Consider the following 23,433-nt stretch of genomic DNA (forward strand, 5'->3'; position numbering starts at 1 on the left):
CTGACATACACACAACACACCAACTTCAAACACACATCACATCAACTTTGAAATTCTCCCTAGCATTGACAACAATAAGCTTTCATCAAATATCCCCAGACTTTACTTTATTTATCCCAAATTACCCAAAATTACCATGGACATATCACCTGAAATCTACTTAACAGATTTTATAATTTACTTTAATTTCACCACTCCTGAGCCAATTTAATGGTGAACATCATCAGCTCGGCGAACAGATAATTTAGAATTCATCCAATGTGCACAATTGGCTTTTTTCTTTGAACAGGCTGTGCCTACCTTTAAATCTTTTTAGACCAGTCTCCTGTTCACCTCATATCAGATCGCACCATAAGACGAATTTGTCCTCTCAGCCACAAAAGAATCCAGGTCACGGCACCAATTATTAAATTGTGTTCTTTTGAATTCTTTTGGCGACAGAGAAAGACTTCTGACTCAGAGTGGTCAAAGCTCAAAAAATGATTTTATTTTTACATTTCCGGAAACGGAGAACTGCAGCCACGAGCACGTACCCCAGTACTAAAAGCATTGCCAGGCAAAATACGCATATATAGTTCTGCTATAGGTCACACACAGACACACACAGTTTCCATCAAAACAACTCCTGATCATATTGTTTAATGTACTTTAATAATGAAGGCTTGTAGAGCAAGGCCACTTTTGACTCACAAACTAAGTGCTCAGCCAGATTGAAAAACAGGAAGTTTTATTGCACAGGCATATTAATAGATAAAGACACAGAAAAGAGGAACTTTCCATATAAGCAATGTTTGAAACTGTGTGTGACGTGTGTGTGACGTCTGAAGTACAGAAATAACACCATATAAGACACATGTGGAGATTCTAATGTTAGAGCTCTTGCAACTGGCGTTTGAGCTGTGCAGGGGTCTCTCTCTTCTGGAAGATGATTGAATAAAAAGAAATATCAATATTTTAACACACTATGAGTCGGTTTTCTCTGTTCTGTCATGGGGACAAAAGAATCGGGGTTTAATATTTGGTGTTTCCACCCGGTTCGTCATGCAACAGAGAGAACAAATGTGGCCGAAGGTTGGATCTGATATGAGGCGAACAGGAGACCGGTCTTAAAAGATTTAAAGGTAGGCACAAACCTGTTCAAAAAGCAAATTTGTGCAAATTGGCTGAATTCTAAATTATCTGTTCGCTGAGTAGATGATCTTAACTATCAAATTGGCTCAGTAGTGGTAAAACTGAATTCTTGAGAATAAAGTAAAACTTTGAAGTAATGATAATGAAACTTTGAGAGTGACAGTACTGATTAAAGGTAATATGGTATTTCATGGTAAAAGAGAAAAAGAAACAGTTGGACTGCTAAGTGAATTTAGTATAATATGTAATTGGTCATTTTTAATGGATAGAGTCCCTATTGGCAAAGACGGTTGGACCGGCTTCGGTCATATACTTCATGTGAAGTTGTGATGGTTGTTTAAATTATTATAAAGTATCTTAGGACGGGAGCTGGGCTCCTAGGACTGCACCAAGTTCAGGGGTGGGAACCCTTCCACTCTTTTTCAGACGTGGGAAAGGGTCCTCCGGCGTGAGGTTATCCCAGGTGGCACCTGCCAATGACTTGGGACCTTGGTTCAAAATAGACAGTTTGTCGTCCAGGACGACATTGTGCAGTTTTTGGGCAGTAGAAACCGGGTTTTGGGCGTGAAACCTTAACTTAAAACTTCGGGGAAAGTTTGGGTTGGTTGACGCTTTTAAATTGACTTAGTGTTCTAGAAATTGGGCCACAGTCCGGGACTGATACTGGTTAATTGATCACAAGAAGGTCAGACCCTAGTGGTGGACGCTTCATACAGTAGGTCAGACTCTGGTGAAAGACGCTGCCGTAGAGCGGGTCAGATTCCAAGTGGACGCTGCTAAAATTTGTCAAAATTGAGTAGGATTTTGTGTTGAGTATGTCAGGGATCCCTGTGTTTGTTGTTATGATTATAAGACGTCTTTGTAATATAAAATAAACATTTTTACATTTAAAGACTTTGCAATTTAACAGTGATTTAAGGCTGGAAGGATGCTGAGAGTGTGTGTTGAAATGAAAGTGTGCATGTTGTGAAATCCTTTTAATCATTGGTGATTCTATAAATATATTGCTGTGAACATCGCTGAATTTGTGGGTTTTTAGACGCTGGCTTATTTATATTAGAACATAATAAATAAAGTTTGGGTTTCTTTTAGTGAATTTTGATGAATTGATTTATTTTTTGGTCTATAGTGGATGAATTGTGCATACTGCATATATTGTGTCGGGCCTAAACCCTGAGGCATTAAAGACAAATATCTCTATTTAAATAGCAAGTATAGGCAAGAATTTCAGTAATAAATGTTGGTGTGACTTATTTTTTGATTTTGGTGTGTAATGTGAGAATTGATTAGAGGTTTTAATTGTTTTTCTTTCAGTTTGAGGTCGTATACGCACTTAACAGGGTGCGGTCTACTTCCTCTTTCTGATTCTAAACAGCATGTTTGATGAAAATAGTTTATCACAAGTGTGTGATTCTAAGTGTGTGAACGTTGTGGGTACTGCATCTGAGTGATTCTGTGTGATTTGTACAAAATAACAAATAAGTAATAATAACACTACTGGGGTGAAGATCGTGGGTTCATAGCAGAGTGCGTGAAAAAAGGAAGTCTGAGAGAAGAGAGTGTGTCTGTGTCTGGCAGGAAGTGAACAAAGTTCACTGAAGTTCTTATCCCCATAACATATTGATAGATTAATAAACAAAACGTGTCTGGTATTAAGATTTTTGTGGTTGTTGTTTTAGTGATGGGTTGATTCTGTCGGTTAGGTTTGGGTTGTTTTCTTATTTTAATAGAGGGAGTTTTATTAAACATGGACATGGTTAGAACTGGGCCCTTTAACATGGTAACAGTGCACTTAGAGAAAACCTGTCAGGTGATGATGTTGTGTGCTCTGATGAGCTAATAATCAGCTCTCTTTTTCTCGGTTTTGTTCTAAGCAGGCCTGAAAGATTGAATTAACAGCGCTGTAAAAATTTTCGGGAGAACAAATATAAGGTGAGCTTTTCCAGATTACAACTGGCTGAGGAAAAGCCGACCTGTGGGGACCTGATCAGGTTGTAAGTCCCTGTCTAAAATGATTGCAGCGAGTCAATCCAGTCCAAGAGCATAAAGAACTCTTTTCCTAAAAAACAAAAAACAAAACAAAATAAAACAAATGAATGAGCTCACGTTGCTGAGGGTGGAGAATCTGATTATTTGCGCAGGAGTCTCCATTATCAGCAATATTTGGTGTGAATGTGTGTGACTGGACTGACGATGTGGACTAAAGGTTGGACTGACTGGGCACTGAGATAAAGACTGGACCAAGGGTAGGATGAATAAATGCTGACAAACAATTCACCACGCTGGCAAGAGAAAGGGGATGCTTTGCTTTGCTTTGCTTTGCTTTGCTTTGCTTTTGCCATGAGCAGGAGGAGCGCAAGACTTAATTCTGGGGCTGCTGATTTTTGGGTTGCTGATGTTTGCTTTGAGAAAATTCTGTTTTATTGACTGGGTGTAGATTATGGTAGTACATTATATAGTGGGGAAATACCAAATGCTAAAGGGGAGAAAATGTTGGATGTTACTCATGTTACTATTAACAAAAGCAGGCCACTGTAGAAGTCAATTAAATTTGATAGAGGAAAATAATTACAACCAAAGTAATATTTATGAGTCAAATAGGGGATCGCTAGACTTTTCATATAAAAATGCAGTTATAGAATAACAAAGACTTGTCCAAGTGACCAAGGTTTTTTCCCTTTAAAACAGTAAATTATTAAAATAGCTGGTACTGGAGGGAGACAGGAGCAAAGTAACGACAGCATATATATTTTGGGTAAGTCTGATAAAGTAAAATAAAATGTACCATTACATTAAGAGGAGCAGGAAACAAATGGGAGACCAGTCCTGACGGTGGATTACACTAGGACTGAGGTCCTGATTGAGCGTGTCACCGGCTTCAGTGACAGTAACCTCTGGCTGGACTGGGTGGCTCAAAATGCTAAAGAACAACATGTATCTGATTGTGTTGCCTGTGCTTCAGCTAGACCACGTTTGTTCACGGAGCCCGCACCACTGTATCCAGAGGACAAGTGGGGCTATGACTGCATGTTGCGGATGACTAGAGAAGCGGTGAGCACTGGCAACTGCACTATCTTGTCCAGCTTATTTCCCCTAATTCACAAGCAAACACAAGTAGGACCATTCATGCCCAAACGAAACAACTACACATGCTTTAAATTCTCAGCGGATACGGTAAAGTACAAGTTGGGAGAGATTGACCCAAGTTGGTGCTCTGTCACACTCACAGGGAGAACCACAAACAAAGTAAGCCAAACGAACACTTTAATTGGAACATGGGCAAGAAGTGGGCTCTATTATTATTGTGGACGTAACACCCTTTTGGTTCGTGCACATATGGGAAGTGAAGGGACGTGCGCAATGGTGCGACTCGGAGCTCCACTCATGCTAATTGGGAACAAAGTAAAAGCCATACCACAACGCGACACACGCACATTGGTGGCCAGATGTAAGAGACACATTTTGGCAAAGAGAGGGACACAGGGGATACATGCTTATGACCCTAGAATGAACTCGCCTACCTGGATTGACTCAATAGGAGTGCCCAGGGGAGTTCCAGATGAGTATAAACTAGTGGACCAACTAGCTTCAGGATTTGAACATATGTTCATATGGATAACTCCAAATAAGAATGTTGATCGCATAAACTATGTTCATTATAATGTGCTGAGCCTCTCTAACCTGACCAGAGATGCCATGGAGGGGTTCACAGAACAGTTGGGTTCGACCTCACTGATGGGAGTGCAAAATCGAATGGCCCTAGACATGTTGTTGGCGTGAAAGAAAGGGGGCGTGTGGTGCCATGTTTGGAGCAGTGTGTTGTACCTTTATCCCCAACAACACTGCTCCAGATGGCTCAGTAACCCGAGCTCTGGAGGGGCTGAAAACTCTGTCTAAAACCATGCATGAGCACTCGGGAATTGACAATCCGCTGGACAGCTGGATGACCTCAGTGTTTGGGAAATGGAAGGGGTTTTTCATGTCTGCAATGTTTTCTACTGCCACTTTTTAGCGATACTGGTCACCTGCGGTTGTTGTCTCATTCCTTGTGCCACAGGACTGCTGGAAAAGGTAATAACGAGGGCAGTGGACCCTGGAACGGTGGTTCTGGTGGCCATGATGCCATTGATGGACTTAGAAGCGGCCGAATGGGCCGAGGAGTGACACAACACGAAGTGTGGTGACCTTTCTTTTTGAAAGGTCAAGAGAGGGAATGTGGAAATAAAGAAAATACTTTACTGCTACAATATAGCCTTCATCATTAACACTGCATTAAAATGTTTATTAAAGCTACTGGCATTAGACTAAAACTTTTATTAAAGGTGCAGCTATAATCATTGCATACACACATTGCATATTGTGCTCATGAAAGAGTTGATGCTCAGTCTATTCAAGGTCTTAAGCTTCGTTGGGCGCGATGTCCCGATGATCTATTGTGTAAGTGACTTGGAGCAGCAGAAGGTTAAACCGCATACATGCTTACAAACACAAAAGATTTAAACATAGGCCAGGCCGAGGGCCTGGAATTCATTTTGCTTCTAACTGCATTTGAGCTGCCTAGTAACAAGTGACAGAAGAAGAGTCAAGAAATTGTAAGTCCCCAGGAATCATCTGGAAGGTGAAACAAATTGCCATGTATGGAAGAATGTGACAGAAAGAGGAACGTCTCTGTCTGTTTTTATGCTGATAGGGTGATGGTGTATATCTGACCCTGGGTGTGTTTAATAAAATTAAAAGTGTTGCTCACACACATAAAGAACATTGAGATCAAGTAAATTAAGATTAATTAAAGATTAAGTAAAGTTAATATAAAGGATAGAAGGATTTTTAGAATAGGATCCTTTACAGGAGAAGATTTCAGGACCACAGCGACTACAGGGGTGGCAAGAATCCTGGAAGCCCCAGACCGAACGGAACCAACCAGAGAAAGGGGAACCAAAAGAAGCACAGAGCACAGAGAACCATAGTTCCAGAAAATGTGTTGTTTAGGAAATTTAAAGCTTGTTAGACACAGGTTAAATGTGAGCATAAAAGTAATGAAGAGTAATGAGAGGGACTTTAGGAATAGTTGTAGGATTTCTATGTTATGTAAATTGCCCAAACACAGTGTTCAGGACGGATATGCTCTACCTGTTAAAGCGGGTGAAGAAACCAGGACTAAGTTTTAAAGATGAAACTCTATAGAGGATGTTTTCCAAAGATTGACAAAATAATCTACGACCTTTTACCAGAAAAGCTAATTGTATCTGTTTGGAGTTTACAGTGAGCACTGAGGGAAGTCAGAAGTGGGTTTAAATTGGGATTCTGGGTAAAAAAGGGGATACAACAACATACAACCCGTTGAGGGGACAGATAGGGTTGGGCAATTGAAAGGTTTCATTTTGTTTAGCATAATCTCTTTTGTTATATTTTAGCCTTTTAACATGCAGGTAAACTTAATGGGATGAATCAGGAATTATGTCGTGTTTCTTAGGAAACACGAAAAGGGGGAGAACTGCCATGTTATTAATATATTCTTAGTGCTTATTTTCTGATTATATTGTTTTATGTACTTTAATAATGAAGGTTTGTAAAGCAAGGCCACTTTTGACTCACAAACTAAGTGCTCAGCCAGACTGAAAAACAGGAAGTTAGTGTAGAAATATACAAGCATATTAATAAATACTGGAAGCCAGACAGAAAAGAGGAACTTGTACCATATAAGGAGTTGTTGAAACTGTGTGACGTGTAAAGTACCAAAATAACACCTATATGAGACACATTTTTAGATTCTAATGTTAGAGATCCTGCAACTGCAGAGACCTCTTCCCTCTGACCCCTCCCCAAACCCTCAAACCCTCCTACCCACCTCGACATACAAACTCTGTGTGGCTTCACGTGTTCTGTTGATGTTTACATGATCAAAATAACTTGAACACAAACACAAACAGACAAAGAGGAAGACCGTACCGGAAGGAAAAACACTACAAGTCCCAGCATCCTCTGTGTTTAGGGAGCAGCAGTGAAAGTGAAAGTATTGAGCCTCCGTTGAGAGGAGGAGGAAGGTGGAGCTGAGGCAGGTGAGTGTTTACATGAATATGTTTCTTCTTATGACATAAAATAATTCCACGCTGTTCGTGTCTGTGGGTGAAATGTGAGGCCGGTCGGCTCCTCTGAGCGCTGGTTTCCTGTAAGTAGAGAGGAAGTGAGTTTAGCTGAGCCTCCGTTTAGTGTGAGAGAGCAGGAGGAGAGTGAGAGCTGTGCTGAGGCAGGGTGAGTGTTAACACCGCTCTGACATTACTGTGTCTCTGTGGCGGGAACAACAGGCTCCGTCAGTGGAGGCAAAAATAATCAGACTTTGGTTTTTCAAAGGAAACAACTTTATGTCGGAAGTTCCCGCACGCTCATTGGATAACGATGTGTCAATCCCGAGTTATTAGCCAATGAGCGTGCAGATTCACAGAAAGACCCGCCTTTATCACGGGAAAACTACAATGGCGACAGAAACTCCGTGGGTGGAGTTCAGGGTGACGTTATGAAACTGTGACGTTTGAGCCACTTCCTGTTCTCAGTCCCAGCGTCCTGATCACCGAGGTTTCTGTTGCTCTGATATCTGATATTGATTATATTGGTAAACAGGCTGTAGCATAAACATCAGGTCTGTTCTGAAAACTGGCTTTATTTTTTCAAAGTAAGGGAATATCTGTGGTCTGATACCGCGGGCTCATGGGCTAAGGACTTGGATTGACAAGTCAAGCGCAGATGATTGTGTTGTTTCTTATAAAGGCTTGTGTGTGTGTGCCTTCCTGTGTGTGTCCTTGTGTCAGTGGAACTGAATCAGTGTGTTAGAGAAAGTGCTCCTCTGCTGTGCCGTCATCGTGTGGATGCTTCTTTTAAAGTTGGAACTCATGTTTTTATGATATGCTTCATTTCATTGAACCTTTATTTCTAACCATGAAGTCCCTTTGAGGTTACTGCCTCCTGGTTAGGTTTAGGCTGTTATTGTGCTTCAGGCTGAAATATGAGGAGTAAGGAGTGGGGCTGGTTAGCCCTCATGACCCTCACCATGACACATACGTCACAGGACAGTGTTTACCACAGAAACTCCATGAAATGATCAATGAGAACTTTAGAAACCCGTCAGTGTGATGCTTCCAGTACAACAGCACCTCTGAGTGTGTGTGTTTGCCTCTCAGACTAACTCCACCCTGACATCAAGAAGATGGAGGAAGAGGATGGAGCAGGATCTGCAGCATCCAGCTGTGTGTCTGTGAGGAGTGACTGGTCCAAAGGAATACCTCTAAACTTCAGTAATGAACCTGCAGCAACAATGTAAGAGAGCTGCTGACTCATTTATTCAGTGTAAATAATGATTTTTGATGCAATGGGAGAAGAAAAATGACAAAAACAGTTTTAAAAATAAGGATTAAAATATTACAAACTATGTTTTTGAGTTTCCTGATGTAGTACAAAAATATATGAACATAACTGTATATAGGACAGATATTTACGGTTCTTTTAGGCAGCACCAAAAAACAAAAAGACTATTTTTAAGCTGTCTGAGGTAGTGAGTCAACATGTCACACTGGGTCAAAGGTCAGGGAGTAAAAGTGTGTTTTAAAGGAGGTTTAAAAGCAGCGAGTGAAGGAGCCTGTCGAGGTAAATCGTTCCATAACTGATCAAATTCAGTTGGTGGACCTCTGTGTGAAATCAAGCATCTGGTTCACAGAGAGGATAACCCTCACATGGGCTGTACAACATTATATAGGGAGACAAAAACAGAGATTATCGCTCTCTCGCCATCGCTCTCTCGCATGGACGTGGCAGTCTTGCTGTCTGCTGCGAATCCTCCCCGTACCTCCGTGACCTCGTCTGGTATCTGCTCCCTCCTCTGTAAGAGACAGTGAAGGAAAACACGTCTCTGCCTAGTCTTGAAAATCTAATCTTATCATCCATTGTTCTTCTAGGGCCTCTTCTTCTTGTGGCCTCAGCTAACTGCTAATATTTAAATGGCTAACATTAACATGTGTGCCAGCCAGGTTCACATTTATGATGAACTATGATTAATTAACTGATGTTGAAACTGGAGCTTTACTGACCTCTGAAATTCCTCCTAAAGTGTTGTTCAGTGTTGTGACAGTCAGCTGCTTCAGCTGCTGCTGGGATGGGCTGTGGCAAAGAGAACAGAGAAAATCAAAATCAGAGTTTTTCTCTGAATTAAAAGGAAACAACAATATATTCTACATGGTGAAACTGATGGTTTCTGGTGTTTGGGTCTGTTTTTCTGTATTCATGCAGATAAAGTGTAAACTCAGATGAATTATACCATCAAATGTTAAAGGAAAATATCAGGATGAGTGTCTGTGAGCTGAGAAGGACGTGAAGCGAGCAGTTTATCCCAGAGCTGAAGCTGCTCTGTGTGCAGAGATGAGCTCAGATTCCTGCTGTGATTGATCAACAGTCACAGAAATGTAGACTTGTAGTTATTACTGCAGTATGGTCGCAGCAGATACTGATAAACATGTATTATGAGGATGGATGATCAAGTTTCTCACTCTCTCCTTTAAATCTCAGTTTTTTTCTTCTTCACAGTTTATCTGTTAATTTATTAATGAATAACACTGAAAGAGTTTCTGTTATATTTCCCCTTGAACATCAGCTTATTAGGGCGGCATTAGGAAATAGCCCCCCTCCAAAGAATGAATAAATGAATGATGATAATAATAAAATGATTAAAAAGCAGAGCTCAGAGTGGTAGAATGGTCAAACATGGATCCACGGGTGGTTCAACTGCATTTGGTGACGTGACTAAAGCAAATCTTTCAAATAATCCCACCATCAACAGGATGTTGTCTCCTTTACTACGGTTACTTTACTTGGTCACCGTGTGAGTTTCTTTGAAATGAACCAAATTCTTTTATTTGTTGGTTGTTGCATATTTAACCTCTACAGTCAGGAAAGGAGGAGATGAGGCCTCAACAATGTTGGGTTGTAGCTGTGGTTCAGGTTAGAGTGAGTGTCCATGGAATAAATGTAAGTCAGTGAACTGGAAACATGACTGTGTTCAAACTTTGTTTTCCTTTTTATAATGAGTCTAATCAAAGGTGGACAGAAGTATCTCCACTGTGACTTTTCTGTGTCACCATCAGAGCTTCTGCACAGTGTTGTGAAAGATCCAGAAGCAGAGCTGGACTGCAGACAGCCAGTCAGAGCAGCTGTGTACAAAGTAAGACTGAACATCTGTCTGCTGATGGACTCATTTCTGAAAACTGGACTTCTTGTGTTGTTCAGACATTGAAGAGTTTTCTTTCTCTTTAGTCTCATTGTTTTTCTTTCTTTCAGCAGATGTTGGTCTGCAGGAGGTTTTAGATGAACATAAGATCAGTCTGAGGAGGAGATGTGAACGTGTGACTGAAGGAAGTGATGAAACAGGAAGTAGAACCCTCCTCAACAGGATCTACACTGAGCTCTACATCACAGAGGGACAGAGTGAAGAGGTTCATACCAAACATGAGGTGAGGCAGCTGGAGACAGCTTCCAAGATGGACGCCCTCCATGACGCTCCAATCAGGTGCCAGGACATCTTTAAAGCCTTACCTGACCAACAGAGACCCATCAGAGTGGTTCTGACCAACGGCGTGGCTGGTGTTGGAAAAACCTTCTCAGTGCAGAAGTTCACTCTGGACTGGGCAGAGGGCTTGGAGAACCAACATGTCAGTGTGGTGGTTCTGCTTTCATTCAGGGAGCTGAACCTGATCAGAGATGAGCAGTACAGTCTTCTGGAGCTGCTCCATGTTTTCCATCCAACATTACAGAAGGTCACAGCAGAGAAGCTGGCTGTCTCTCAGCTTTTGTTCATCTTTGACGGCCTGGATGAAAGCAGACTTTCATTGGATTTCACCAACAGGAAGCTGCTGTCTGATGTCACACAGAAGTCATCAGTCAGCCAGCTGCTGACAAACCTCATCCAGGGGAATCTGTTTCCCTCGGCTCTCGTCTGGATAACTTCCCGACCCGCAGCAGCCAATCAGATCCCTCCTACATGTGTTGACAGGCTAACAGAAGTACGAGGCTTCACTGACGCCCAGAAGGAGGAGTACTTCAGGAGGAGATTCAGTGATGAAGAGCTGTCCAGCAGAATCATCTCCCACATGAAGACATCCAGGAGCCTCCACATCATGTGTAGTATCCCAGTCTTCTGCTGGATCACTGCTACAGTTCTGGAGCACATGTTGACTACAGAGCAGAGAGGAGAGCTGCCCAAGACCCTGACTGACATGTACTCACACTTCCTGCTGGTTCAGACAAAGAGGAAGAAGAACAAGTACCATGAGGGACGTGAGATGAGTCCACAGAAGCTGACGGAAGCTGACAGGGAAGTTCTTCTGAAGCTGGGGAGGCTGGCGTTTGAACATCTGGAGAAAGGAAACATCATGTTCTACCAAGAAGACCTGGAGCAGTGTGGTCTGGATGTGACAGAGGCCTCGGTGTACTCAGGAGTTTGTACAGAGATCTTCAAAAGAGAGTGTGTGATCTTCCAGAAACCAGTCTACTGCTTTGTTCATCTGAGCATTCAGGAGTTTCTGGCTGCAGTCTACATGTTCCACTGTCACACCAACAGGAAGACAAAGGTGCTGAAGAACTTTTTGGGAAAAAAATACGAGTCCTCTCTGGATGATTTCCTTAAACGAGCCATGGAGAAATCCCTCCAGAGTAAAAATGGCCACCTGGACCTGTTTGTTCGCTTCCTTCATGGCCTCTGTCTGGATTCCAACCAGAGACTCTTAGTAGGTCTGCTGGGTCAGACAGAGATCAGTCCAGGAACCATCCAGAGAGTCATCAACAACCTGAAGGAGATGAACAGTGATAAAATCTCTCCTGACAGAAGCATCAACATCTTCCACTGTCTGATGGAGATGAACTACCTCTCATTATTTCAGGAGATCCAAGAGTTCCTGAAGTCAGAGAACAGATCAGAGAAGGAACTCTCTGAGATCCAGTGCTCAGCTCTGGCCTTCATGCTGCAGATGTCAGAGGAGGTTCTGGATAAGTTGGACCTGCAGAAGTACAACACATCAGAGCGGGGACGACAGAGACTGATTCCAGCTGTGAGGAACTGCAGAAAGGCTCGGTGAGTCCAGATGTGATCATTAACATCATTGATCAGTGTAGGTTAGTAGTTTAATGTTGAAAATAAAATCAGATTGTAACCACAAAGTGTTTGTGTCCGTACGCTGCAACCTTCCACACCATTCCTTTATTGTACAGACTCAGCAGCAGCTCCATGGATCCCAAATCCAAGAGTGGAGAACAGATTTGAAGTGTGTCACATCCATGCAGTCACAGCTGTTTCCACCATGTTTCCACTGATATTAATCCTGTTCAATGACACGTTTCATATCAGTGAATATGTTCTTTAGGACGTCCACTGACATGTTTAAGTGTCCTGCTGGAAATCACTCAAATCATCCATGAAATCCATGAAAAATCCTTTTAGTGTTTCTAACTTCACCCTCTGTCCTCTCTCTCTCTCCATCCTCCTCACTGCTTCTTTCACTGATAATCACACAAACATCGTATTCAGCTACAAAATAACACAATAATATCATCTGATGATCATTATTATAAGAGCAGGATCCATATTTGATATCAGAGTAACACACTGCTTGGTTATGTGCAGTCATCATCAGTGACTGTGGGTCAAACAGAAGCTCTCTGATTGGTTGCTGACCTTGGTCACCTGTCCACTCTCACCTGTTTGTGTTTGCTCTCTCTTTGCTGTCTCCATCCTCTCTCTCCTTTCTCTCCCTCTCTGTCTTTGTACGTCACTCAGGTCCAATGGAAACAGTGACATTTACAAACCAATTAAAGACAAACTGATCCATGTCAGGTTATAACAATATTCAAAGTGAATACAGGCTGCTGCTGGACACAGACAGGTAACATCATTTTGACTTGCTGTCGCCTGGATCTGGACTCATAAACACTGAAGCCCTGAACAGGAATACAAATCATTTTCTGCCAACTAGCGACACACCAGCAGATAATGGCTCAGAAAGCTAAAATGAGCCAATCATTTCTGTGTTTAGTTCCCCTGAAATCAGATCTGATATCAGCAGCTCTGAGTTCATTCATCATTATTGTCCAGTGATGAGATTTCTGCTCCGTTTGGTAACAGTCAGCAGGTTTTTCCTGCGTGTGGACGTGAACAGTCGTACCTGACAGCAGGTAGCAAACAGAGATCATCTTTCCAGCTGGAACTCTTCACTGAGCTGAACTCATTCAAAATGTTCTGGAGTCAAAACAGGAAACAGTCCAAATGTGTGTCTTCACTCTGACTCTGGATCAGATCTCAGTGACAGACTGTGGACATTATGGAAGCCTAAATGTGACACCATCTTCCTCCTTCATCTGCAGATTAAAGCCAAACAAAGATTCTCATTAAAAGTCTGCAGGTCTGAGAGAGACTCAATCGTTGTGTCATGTCAAACACAGTAAGAGGAGCTGAAGCACAGATGTGAAGAGCAGAGTCATCAGATTATGACCTCACTCTGTTTTGTCTTCATATACATTCAGTCTGTGTTTATAATGCAGATTTTCTGCTTTTATAATAACACATTTTATATTTTCTATCATCACAGACTGACTCAGTGTCGACTCTCAGAGTCTCACTGTGAAGTTGTGGCCTCAGCTCTGAAGTCCAACCCCTCCCATCTGACAGAGCTGGACATGGGTGGAAACTACAACCTGCAGGATTCAGGTGTGAAGCTTCTGTGTGCTGGACTGGAGAGTCCAAACTGTGGACTGGAGACTCTGAGGTGAGTTCACTGACTGCGGCTGTTGTTGTTTTTCTATATTTCAGGTCTTTGATTGATGTTTGAAACTTTCTTTAGTTCCTACATGTTCAGGATGTGTCTGAAGACAAATATGAAGAAGTTTGAGTGCTTTCAGAAATGTTGTCTTTCCAAACGACTGAACAACAGTTTTTCCTTTTGGCTCCAAACAGAAGTGGTGACTGGGAGATGTTTGACAGGACAGTGTTTCAGCCTCCACAGGTTCATGTTGTGCTCCATCAGTCAGTGAAGATGAAGTCAGTGCTGATGAGGCTGTAGAGTGTGTGAGGGATGTGAATGAGGATGATGAAGATCTGATGATAGCAGATAAAAACAGGCTGCAGAGACATTGAGCCATACAGGGCACACAGTGTGTGTACAGAACAGCTGAAATCATTATGGAGGCCTCACTGGGATATGGAAGCATCACAGTACAGCTTCAGTGAAGCATTAAAGTCTCTGATATGAGATGAGAAATGAAGCAGCCAGAGCTTTTTCATGAGTGGAAATCCACTGTGACTGTGAGCTGCTGCTACAGCCTCCAGATTAGCCAGCAGCTCATCCTGCTCAACATTTTCTCACCAACTTTAATGGAAGTGTGATGTTTTCAGCTGGAGTGATGGTCAGGGTGGCCTCCCTCTCCTCTTCTTCTCCTCTTCCTCTTTCATTTGTAAAGCCACTTCTGCTGCTTTCATTCATTTGGAAGTCCTGTAGCTGAGTTTGGGAGAGACTAACAGCCTCGGCAGCAGAGGGGAGAAAGGCTGTAACACCACCACTTTACTCTGTTCTACCTGTCACATCATTTTATCAGGAAACAAATATGCTCATGTTTTTACTATGTTTGTCTTGAAGATGTAAGAAGATCACATGGTGCTTTTTATTATTGTGTTGGTTTGTTTCCTGTCTCTTGGATGGAGCCCAGCTGTGCGTGGCCCCTGGGCCTGTGGTCAGACTGTGTGCTGGATAATCCGGCCCAGGATGAGGCCAAACTGACATGGGATGAAATGTCTGTCACATAATTGAGCTTAGTGTAGTTTCATTTCTGCACAATTTAAAAACAACCAAAACTTTGTTCTGTCTTTTCTATGTTATACTGTAGACTTTCTTTGATACTGTGTCCAAAAGGAGCAGCTTTTACTTTGAAGGGGAGCCGTCTCTGTTTCCTCTTCAGGTTGGATGATGGAAGCAAATGAGTGTGTGATGTTCTTTCAGTGTTGCACTTTGTAGACGGTCCCTGAGCACTGGTCTCACAGCCAGCTGCACATAGAGACCAGTGTCGTTAGTCCAGGTCAGAAGATGACTTGTTGCAATGAAAATGAGCTTGTAGTTTGTCTGCTTTAATAATGTGACTGGAAAAAGGTGTTGGACTTCAAATATGTCCATTTCTTTCACACTTCACCTTTAAAAGTGAAGCCTTGTGGTTCCTGGAAGGAAAAAAACGACTTTTTCAAGTCTTTGTCCTGTTTTTATGATAAATGTACGACTTTAATGTGAAACATTCAGAGTTTTTTCTCTTGTTGTGTTTGTTTGAAGCTGCTTCCTGTTGGCTTCAGCTGTTTGGAGTTTCCATTTTCTAAACTTCTACATTCTGAACCTTCTTCAGCTCTGAACAGATGATGAAACACTGAATGATTTCAAGCTCACACTTTGTCTAATAAACTTACATCTTTCATTCTTTATACAGATTGCGTGTCTGTGGTTTGTCAGAGATCAGCTGTGATTATCTGGCAGCAGCACTGAAGTCCAACCCCTCCCTTCTGAGAGAGCTGGACCTGAGCTACAACAAAAAGCTGCAGGATTCAGGAGTGAAGCATCTGTGTGGTTTCCTGGAGAGTCCAGGATGTGGACTTGAAACTCTGGGGTCAGTCAGCATGTTTTAGTTGTGCTGAGATGAATATGATGTGAAAGTTGTGCTGACACTAAACTGCAGACATCAGGCTGATATTATACTGATCCACACTGAGGATCTTCATGGTAAAGTCTGTTTTCTTTTTCTCTGGTTTAGTCCATTGACTGCAGCAGAACAATGTTCACATTTCAAACAGTGAGACTCAACGTATGGCCCGCGGCCCACACGCGGCCTGCCCACCTTTCCTGATTCAGAGAGAGGGGACCCTGATTAACTGTGTAGTGTTCTTCCTCACAGTTCTAAGTATCAGACACAACAATGAATAATCCACAGCTGACTGTCTTTAGCAGGTCAAAGGTCACGGCACACAGCAGACAGTGGGAAATATTATAATTCTGATCATTTATCAGACCCAGTGTTGGGACTAACGCGTTATTAAGTAACGCTTGATCAGCTGTTGTTAGAATTTATTTAATATTAATTTCTAGTATCAGCTGATGTTTGCTGGAGCCACAGCTGCAAAAAAGCTGCTGGTCATGATGTCGGTTTGTATATCTGGTGAGAGGGAAACATGAAGATGAAACCAGGAGATGTCCTTACTCAATCATCAGAGCTGAACAGGTGATGGAGAAACAGGTTTACCTTTTAGGTGACATGAATGAGTTGAAGGGAAGTTATGAACTGTTTCTGAGAGACAAATAACACCAGGATCCTTTTTTAGGTAGCTGACAGCTGGTAACTGTGCAGGTGCGGATCTAGCAATGTTTTGCCAGGGGGGCCAGGTAGGGCATTAACAGGGAAAGGGGGGCACAAAGAAATACTTTTCTATCTTATTCTCATTTAAAATGTCTAGCTTTTAAAAAATAATTATCTGAATCTTACAACAAACGATTGATAGATTGATGCATATATACCATCAAAACAGTGTACATCACTGTCACAACAGCGTTTGTTTTCATTCAAAGGCTTTATAATTTTTCCTATAATGGTGGGCCGGTCTCTAGTCAAAATGTCCGGGCCAATTTTCTGTCCCAGTCCAGCCATGTATGCAGCTCATCTGCAGTCTGGTGTTACCAACATCTTCCTATTCAGAAGGCAGAATTTCTGAGTACAATCGAAAGCACCACGACTGCAGTTTTTGTGTTGGATGTAAAAGGCGCACATGACGCTGTGATGTAGGCTAGAATCATGGCAGCAGTCAATGACGGTCCAGGCGTGGGATTTCTCTCGTGGAAAAATGCACATTATCTTTTCCTTTCTATTGGTACGTGGCACAGTGCACTTGTGGCAAGTAAGCAAGCAAGAAGACTGGCAAAGTTATGGAAGCAACACATTAACAAGAGAATTCTGAGTAAAACCAAAGTTACTTTCCCTAGTAACTAGTTACTTTGAAAGTAACGAGTAACTTGAAGTAACTGAGTTACTTTTGAGAGAAGTAACTAGTAATGTAACTAAGTTACTATTTTAAAGTAACTTACCCAACACTGATCAGCACATATCCATATGTATAAAAACAAAGCTGACACTGTGAGACTTGATCAGAGGTGTGATCATCACAGCAGAGGCCTTTGTGTCAAAGTCACTGAGGATCAAACAGAAACACATGAAGCAGATTTTCCTGTTCTGGCTTTTTATAGCAGATAACCTTCAAAATCTTCTGCAGTCCATCAAAAACTGAAGCAAACCATGAATCAGCATGTGAACATGAGCTGATGCTGCTGAAGGGAAGCAAAGTTACAGAGGTTTGATTACAGACACAGCTGAGAGTTTGTAATCTGGCATCATTTTAAAAGGTTTAAATTTCTTCAGTATTGAACAGCAGAAATGAGGCTTTGTTTTGGGAGGCCGACAGCAGTGAACACAACAGCAGACTGGTGCGTAATAAGCAGTGAATAATGCAGGAAACAGATTTTTGAAGGTAAACTGTTCTTGAAGTACACTGAGAGAGAGAGAGCTGTGCAGGAAGTAAACGTCAAAGTCAGAGAGAATTCATGACGATGTTCATCAAACGTAAAGCGTAGTTTGGATCTTCTTCTGCTGCTGGTTCAGTCCGTTTTGGTTGGAGACAGATGAAACCTGCAGCTTCAGGATCTGTGAGCTGTCCACTTTCAGCCCCGACGGCGTGTCCGTGTCCGTGCCGTCGAGTGAACGATCCAAGCTCTGTGTTTCCATCTTTGTGTGTTTAGCTGCTTTCATTTACTGTTTTATCTGGTTGCTTGTTGTTGAAATACTTTTGGGAGCTTTAACCTGAGATTCTGGCAAAATACATTTATATTAAAAATCGATTCAGGATTGAATGAATCAACATCGCTTTATTCAAATTAAAACCATTTAAATAGGAAAATCCATTGTTTTACACCCGCCTCTAATGCTGGGTAATGTCAGCTGGTCCATGTGCAGCTGGCTGTGAGGCTCAGGGAGCGTCTACAAAGTGCAACACTGAAAGAACATCATCCATAAATATTGAGTAATAACTGGACTCTCATACAGCGAGACTCAAATGCCTTTAAACATCAGCTTATCCTGCTGATCCAAGTCCAACACTGAGTTTGTAAAACCATGTTTGTCAATCATTTTGTTTGGTTTCTGAGGAAAAGGATTCAATAACTTGCTGCTAATACACAACATTTCATCATATTTCCTCATAACCCTCTTTTGTCTGACCATTATGATCCCATTTGAATTTGCAATAAAGGATCCACAGAGTTTGGTGACAATAATGACAGTAGATGTTTGTGTGAAAGTGCTGGAAGAAAATGAGTGTGTGATGTTCTTTCAGTGTTGCACTTTGTAGACGCTCCCTGAGCACTGGTCTCACATCCAGCTGCACATAGAGACCAGTGTTGTTAGTCCAGGTCAGAAGATGACTTGTTGGAATGAAAATGAGCTTGTAGTTTGTCTGCTTTAATAATGTGACTGGAAAAAGGTGTTGGACTTCAAATATGTCCATTTCTTTCACACTTCACCTTTAAAAGTGAAGCCTTGTGGTTCCTGGAAGGAAAAACACGACTTTTTCAAGTCTTTGTCCTGTTTTTATGATAAATGTACGACTTTAATGTGAAACATTCAGAGTTTTTTCTCTTGTTGTGTTTGTTTGAAGCTGCTTCCTGTTGGCTTCAGCTGTTTGGAGTTTCCATTTTCTAAACTTCTACATTCTGAACCTTCTTCAGCTCTGAACAGATGATGAAACACTGAATGATTTCAAGCTCTCACTTTGTCTAATAAACTTACATCTTTCACTCTTTATACAGATTGGAGAGCTGTGGTTTGTCAGAGATCAGCTGTGATTATCTGGCAGCAGCACTGAAGTCCAACCCCTCCCATCTGAGACAGCTGGACCTGAGTAACAACAAAAAGCTGCAGGATTCAGGAGTGAAGCATCTGTGTGGTTTCCTGGAGAGTCCAGGATGTGGACTTGAAACTCTGGGGTCAGTCAGCATGTTTTAGTTGTGTTGAGATGAATATGATGTGAAAGTTGTGCTGACACTAAACTGCAGACATCAGGCTGATATTATACTGATCCACACTGAGGATCTTCATGGTAAAGTCTGTTTTCTTCTTCTCTGGTTTAGTCCATTGACTGCAGCAGAACAATGTTCACATTTCAAACAGTGAGACTCAACGTATGGCCCGCGGCCCACACGCGGCCTGCCCACCTTTCCTGATTCAGAGAGAGGGGACCCTGATTAACTGTGTAGTGTTCTTCCTCACAGTTCTAAGTATCAGACACAACAATGAATAATCCACAGCTGACTGTCTTTAGCAGGTCAAAGGTCACGGCACACAGCAGACAGTGGGAAATATTATAATTCTGATCATTTATCAGCACATATCCATATGTATAAAAACAAAGCTGACACTGTGAGACTTGATCAGAGGTGTGATCATCACAGCAGAGTTCTTTGTGTCAAAGTCACTGAGGATCAAACAGAAACACATGAAGCAGATTTTCCTGTTCTGGCTTTTTATAGCAGATAACCTTCAAAATCTTCTGCAGTCCATCAAAAACTGAAGCAAACCATGAATCAACATGTGAACATGAGCTGATGCTGCTGAAGTGAAGCAAAGTTACAGAGGTTTGATTACAGACACAGCTGAGAGTTTGTAATCTGTCATCATTTTAAAAGGTTTAAATTTCTTCAGTATTGAACAGCAAAAATGAGGCTTTGTTTTGGGAGGCCGACAGCAGTGAACACAACAGCAGACTGGTGCGTAATAAGCAGTGAATAATGCAGGAAACAGATTTTTGAAGGTAAACTGTTCTTGAAGTACACTGAGAGAGAGAGAGCTGTGCAGGAAGTAAACGTCAAAGTCAGAGAGAATTCATGACGATGTTCATCAAACGTAAAGCGTAGTTTGGATCTTCTTCTGCTGCTGGTTCAGTCAGTTTTGGTTGGAGACAGATGAAACCTGCAGCTTCAGGATCTGTGAGCTGTCCACTTTCAGCCCCGACGGCGTGTCCGTGTATGTGCCGTCGAGTGAACGATCCAAGCTCTGTGTTTCCATCTTTGTGTGTTTAGCTGCTCTCATTTACTGTTTTATCTGTTTGCTTGTTGTTGAAATACTTTTGGGAGCTTTAACCTGAGATTCTGGCAAAATACATTTATATTAAAAATCGATTCAGGATTGAATGAATCAACATCGTTTTATTCAAATTAAAACCATTTAAATAGGAAAATCCATTTTTTTACACCCGCCTCTAATGCTGGGTAATGTCAGCTGGTCTATGTGCAGCTGGCTGTGAGGCTCAGGGAGCGTCTACAAAGTGCAACACTGAAAGAACATCATCCATAAATATTGAGTAATAACTGGACTCTCATACAGCGAGACTCAAATGCCTTTAAACATCAGCTTATCCTGCTGATCCAAGTCCAACACTGAGTTTGTAAAACCATGTTTGTCAATCATTTTGTTTGGTTTCTGAGGAAAAGGATTCAATAAGTTGCTGCTAATACACAACATTTCATCATATTTCCTCATAACCCTCTTTTGTCTGACCATTTGATCCCATTTGAATTTGCAATATAGGATCCACAGAGTTTGGTGATAATAATGACAGTACACAGCAAATTCAACAGTGTTAAATGTTTTGTTGTTAATAGTCTTCTTGCAAAAGTAGAGTTAATTTTACTCTAAGTAGAGTCACATTCCTGTAATGTAACTCTGAGGTGTAAAATGATAGTAGTTAAAATCGAGTGTTAAAAATTAGTGTTTCTATGTCAAATCTGGAGGTGTTACAATGGAAACATTAACTCTTGACCTCTTAACTCCTAACTCCTACAGGGGCTATGACACCAACAGAGTAAATTCACAGACTCCGCCCCCAGCACGGCTCAGATCGAAGCTGAAGTAAAGCCGTTTCAGAACATTTTTCTCTACATATTTGAGTTGTTTGCCATGCTTGGTAAGTCATTTTTTCAAAGACTGTTTCAATTATTATTATTAGCTTTTACTTCTGTGGCTCTTTGGAGTTGAGACAAAGCTGTGTGAAAGGCATTAGCCATGTTGCTCGCTGATAGCATAATATTCTGTTTTAGCTAGCTGAAAGGTATTGTTTGCCCATAAAAAAACGAGTAAACAGCAGTAGCAGGCGTCCTGACTGGGTTCTACGTTAGCATTTAGATCCCTCCAGAGTTTTGTGCACACGGTTTAGGTAAAAATGAAAAAGGTTGAGGTTTTACATTTAGTTCAGTATTACCTGTTGCCTGTGTCCTTGTCTTTTGGGAAAATACTTTACACAAGTAATGGCTCAAAGAGGATTCCTTTTTTTTACTGTGTTGCAATTGTTTACTGGATTATTTGTGCCATTAATTAGTGTCAACTAATTTTTATTCAATCTCCACATAGGATATGCTTGTGAAGATGGAATATGGGGGAGACCAGAAGTGCGTTGAGGTTCCACAAAGTGATGAATGAAGGACATGCATATTGTATTGAAGAAATAAGTGTTGAGAATGCTGTTATTTGCATTTACCAGCTCACCTATGTCAGACCTTTTGATAAACACAATTCTAATGAAAGTGAGAACATGTATACTGTTACATCTTTCAGAAAATGTTTTGAAATTGTGGTGCACAGTTCAGAATAAATGTTTTTCAAAAACCATTGCGTCTTTTTAGTAAATGTTTATTTCCAAAAGAAATTTCTAGAAGTTCAGAACAGTAAAATTCCCGCTTTTTAGAATGAATTAGAAGATAACTCTTACGTAGTTAAACTAAAATACTCTTTGAGAGTTAATATATAAACTCTTAACACCTAGTTAGCATTAGTAAGTGTTAAATTATCAACTCCAGACAGATTTGGTGTTTAACACTAAATCAGAGTTAACGTACAAATTCTCCAAAAAGAGTTAAATTAACACTCTCTGGTGTGGACCCATATAGACACTTTAATAGTGTTGAAATCAAATCCGACAGTGTTAATTTGGACATGCTGGATTTGCTGTGTAGATGTTTGTGTGAAAGTGCTGGAAGCAAATGAGCGTGTGATGTTCTTTCATTGTTGCACTTTGTAGACGCTCCCTGAGCACTGGTCTCACAGCAAGCTGCACATAGAGACCAGTGTTGTTAGTCCAGGTCAGAAGATGACTTTTTGGAATGAAAATGAGCTTGTAGTTTGTCTGCTTTAATAATGTGACTGGAAAAAGGTGTTGGACTTCAAATATGTCCATTTCTTTCGCACTTCACCTTTAAAAGTGAAGCCTTGTGGTTCCTGGAAGGAAAAACACGACTTTTTCAAGTCTTTGTCCTGTTTTTATGATAAATGTACGACTTTAATGTGAAACATTCAGAGTTTTTTCTCTTGTTGTGTTTGTTTGAAGCTGCTTCCTGTTGGCTTCAGCTGTTTGGAGTTTCCATTTTCTAAACTTCTACATTCTGAACCTTCTTCAGCTCTGAACAGATGATGAAACACTGAATGATTTCAAGCTCACACTTTGTCTAATAAACTTACATCTTTCATTCTTTATACAGATTGATGGACTGTGGTTTGTCAGAGATCAGCTGTGATTATCTGGCAGCAGCACTGAAGTCCAACCCCTCCCATCTGAGACAGCTGGACCTGAGTAATGACTCCTGGTCTTCAACTAACAAAAACAACCTGCAAAATTCAGGAGTGAAGCATCTGTGTGGTTTCCTGGAGAGTCCAGGATGTGGACTTGAAACTCTGAGGTCAGTCAGCATGTTTTAGTTGTGCTGAGATGAATATGATGTGAAAGTTGTGCTGACACTAAACTGCAGACATCAGGCTGATATTATACTGATCCACACTGAGGATCTTCATGGTAAAGTCTGTTTTCTTCTTCTCTGGTTTAGTCCATTGACTGCAGCAGAACAATGTTCACATTTCAAACAGTGAGACTCAACGTATGGCCCGCGGCCCACACGCGGCCTGCCCACCTTTCCTGATTCAGAGAGAGGGGACCCTGATTAACTGTGTAGTGTTCTTCCTCACAGTTCTAAGTATCAGACACAACAATGAATAATCCACAGCTCACTGTCTTTAGCAGGTCAAAGGTCACGGCACACAGCAGACAGTGGGAAATATTATAATTCTGATCATTTATCAGCACATATCCATATGTATAAAAACAAAGCTGACACAGTGAGACTTGATCAGAGGTGTGATCATCACAGCAGAGGC

The 23,433-nt window shown here is 41.4% G+C and overlaps 1 protein-coding gene and 1 pseudogene across 2 annotated transcripts in view; one reads left to right on the top strand and one right to left on the bottom strand.

The window, feature by feature from the left end:
* LOC146581175 (protein NLRC3-like) overlaps nt 1-23,433 on the bottom strand; it is a 442,961-nt gene that overhangs the window by 291,755 nt on the left and 127,773 nt on the right. The window lies entirely within an intron of this gene.
* The window catches only part of LOC146581185 (NACHT, LRR and PYD domains-containing protein 12-like), a 503,983-nt pseudogene that overhangs the window by 35,532 nt on the left and 445,018 nt on the right, over nt 1-23,433 (top strand). Inside the window, exons 10-11 of the transcript XR_014891307.1 lie at nt 15,628-15,804; nt 19,044-19,220. The product of XR_014891307.1 is annotated as an NACHT, LRR and PYD domains-containing protein 12-like (transcript). The remainder of the gene's footprint in view (nt 1-15,627; nt 15,805-19,043; nt 19,221-23,433) is intronic.

Source organism: Mchenga conophoros, linkage group LG3 (genome assembly GCF_057382185.1).
Source record: "Mchenga conophoros isolate Kocher_MC1m ecotype Shallow Benthic linkage group LG3, M_conophoros_male_GT1.1, whole genome shotgun sequence".
Lineage (NCBI taxonomy): Eukaryota > Metazoa > Chordata > Actinopteri > Cichliformes > Cichlidae > Mchenga > Mchenga conophoros.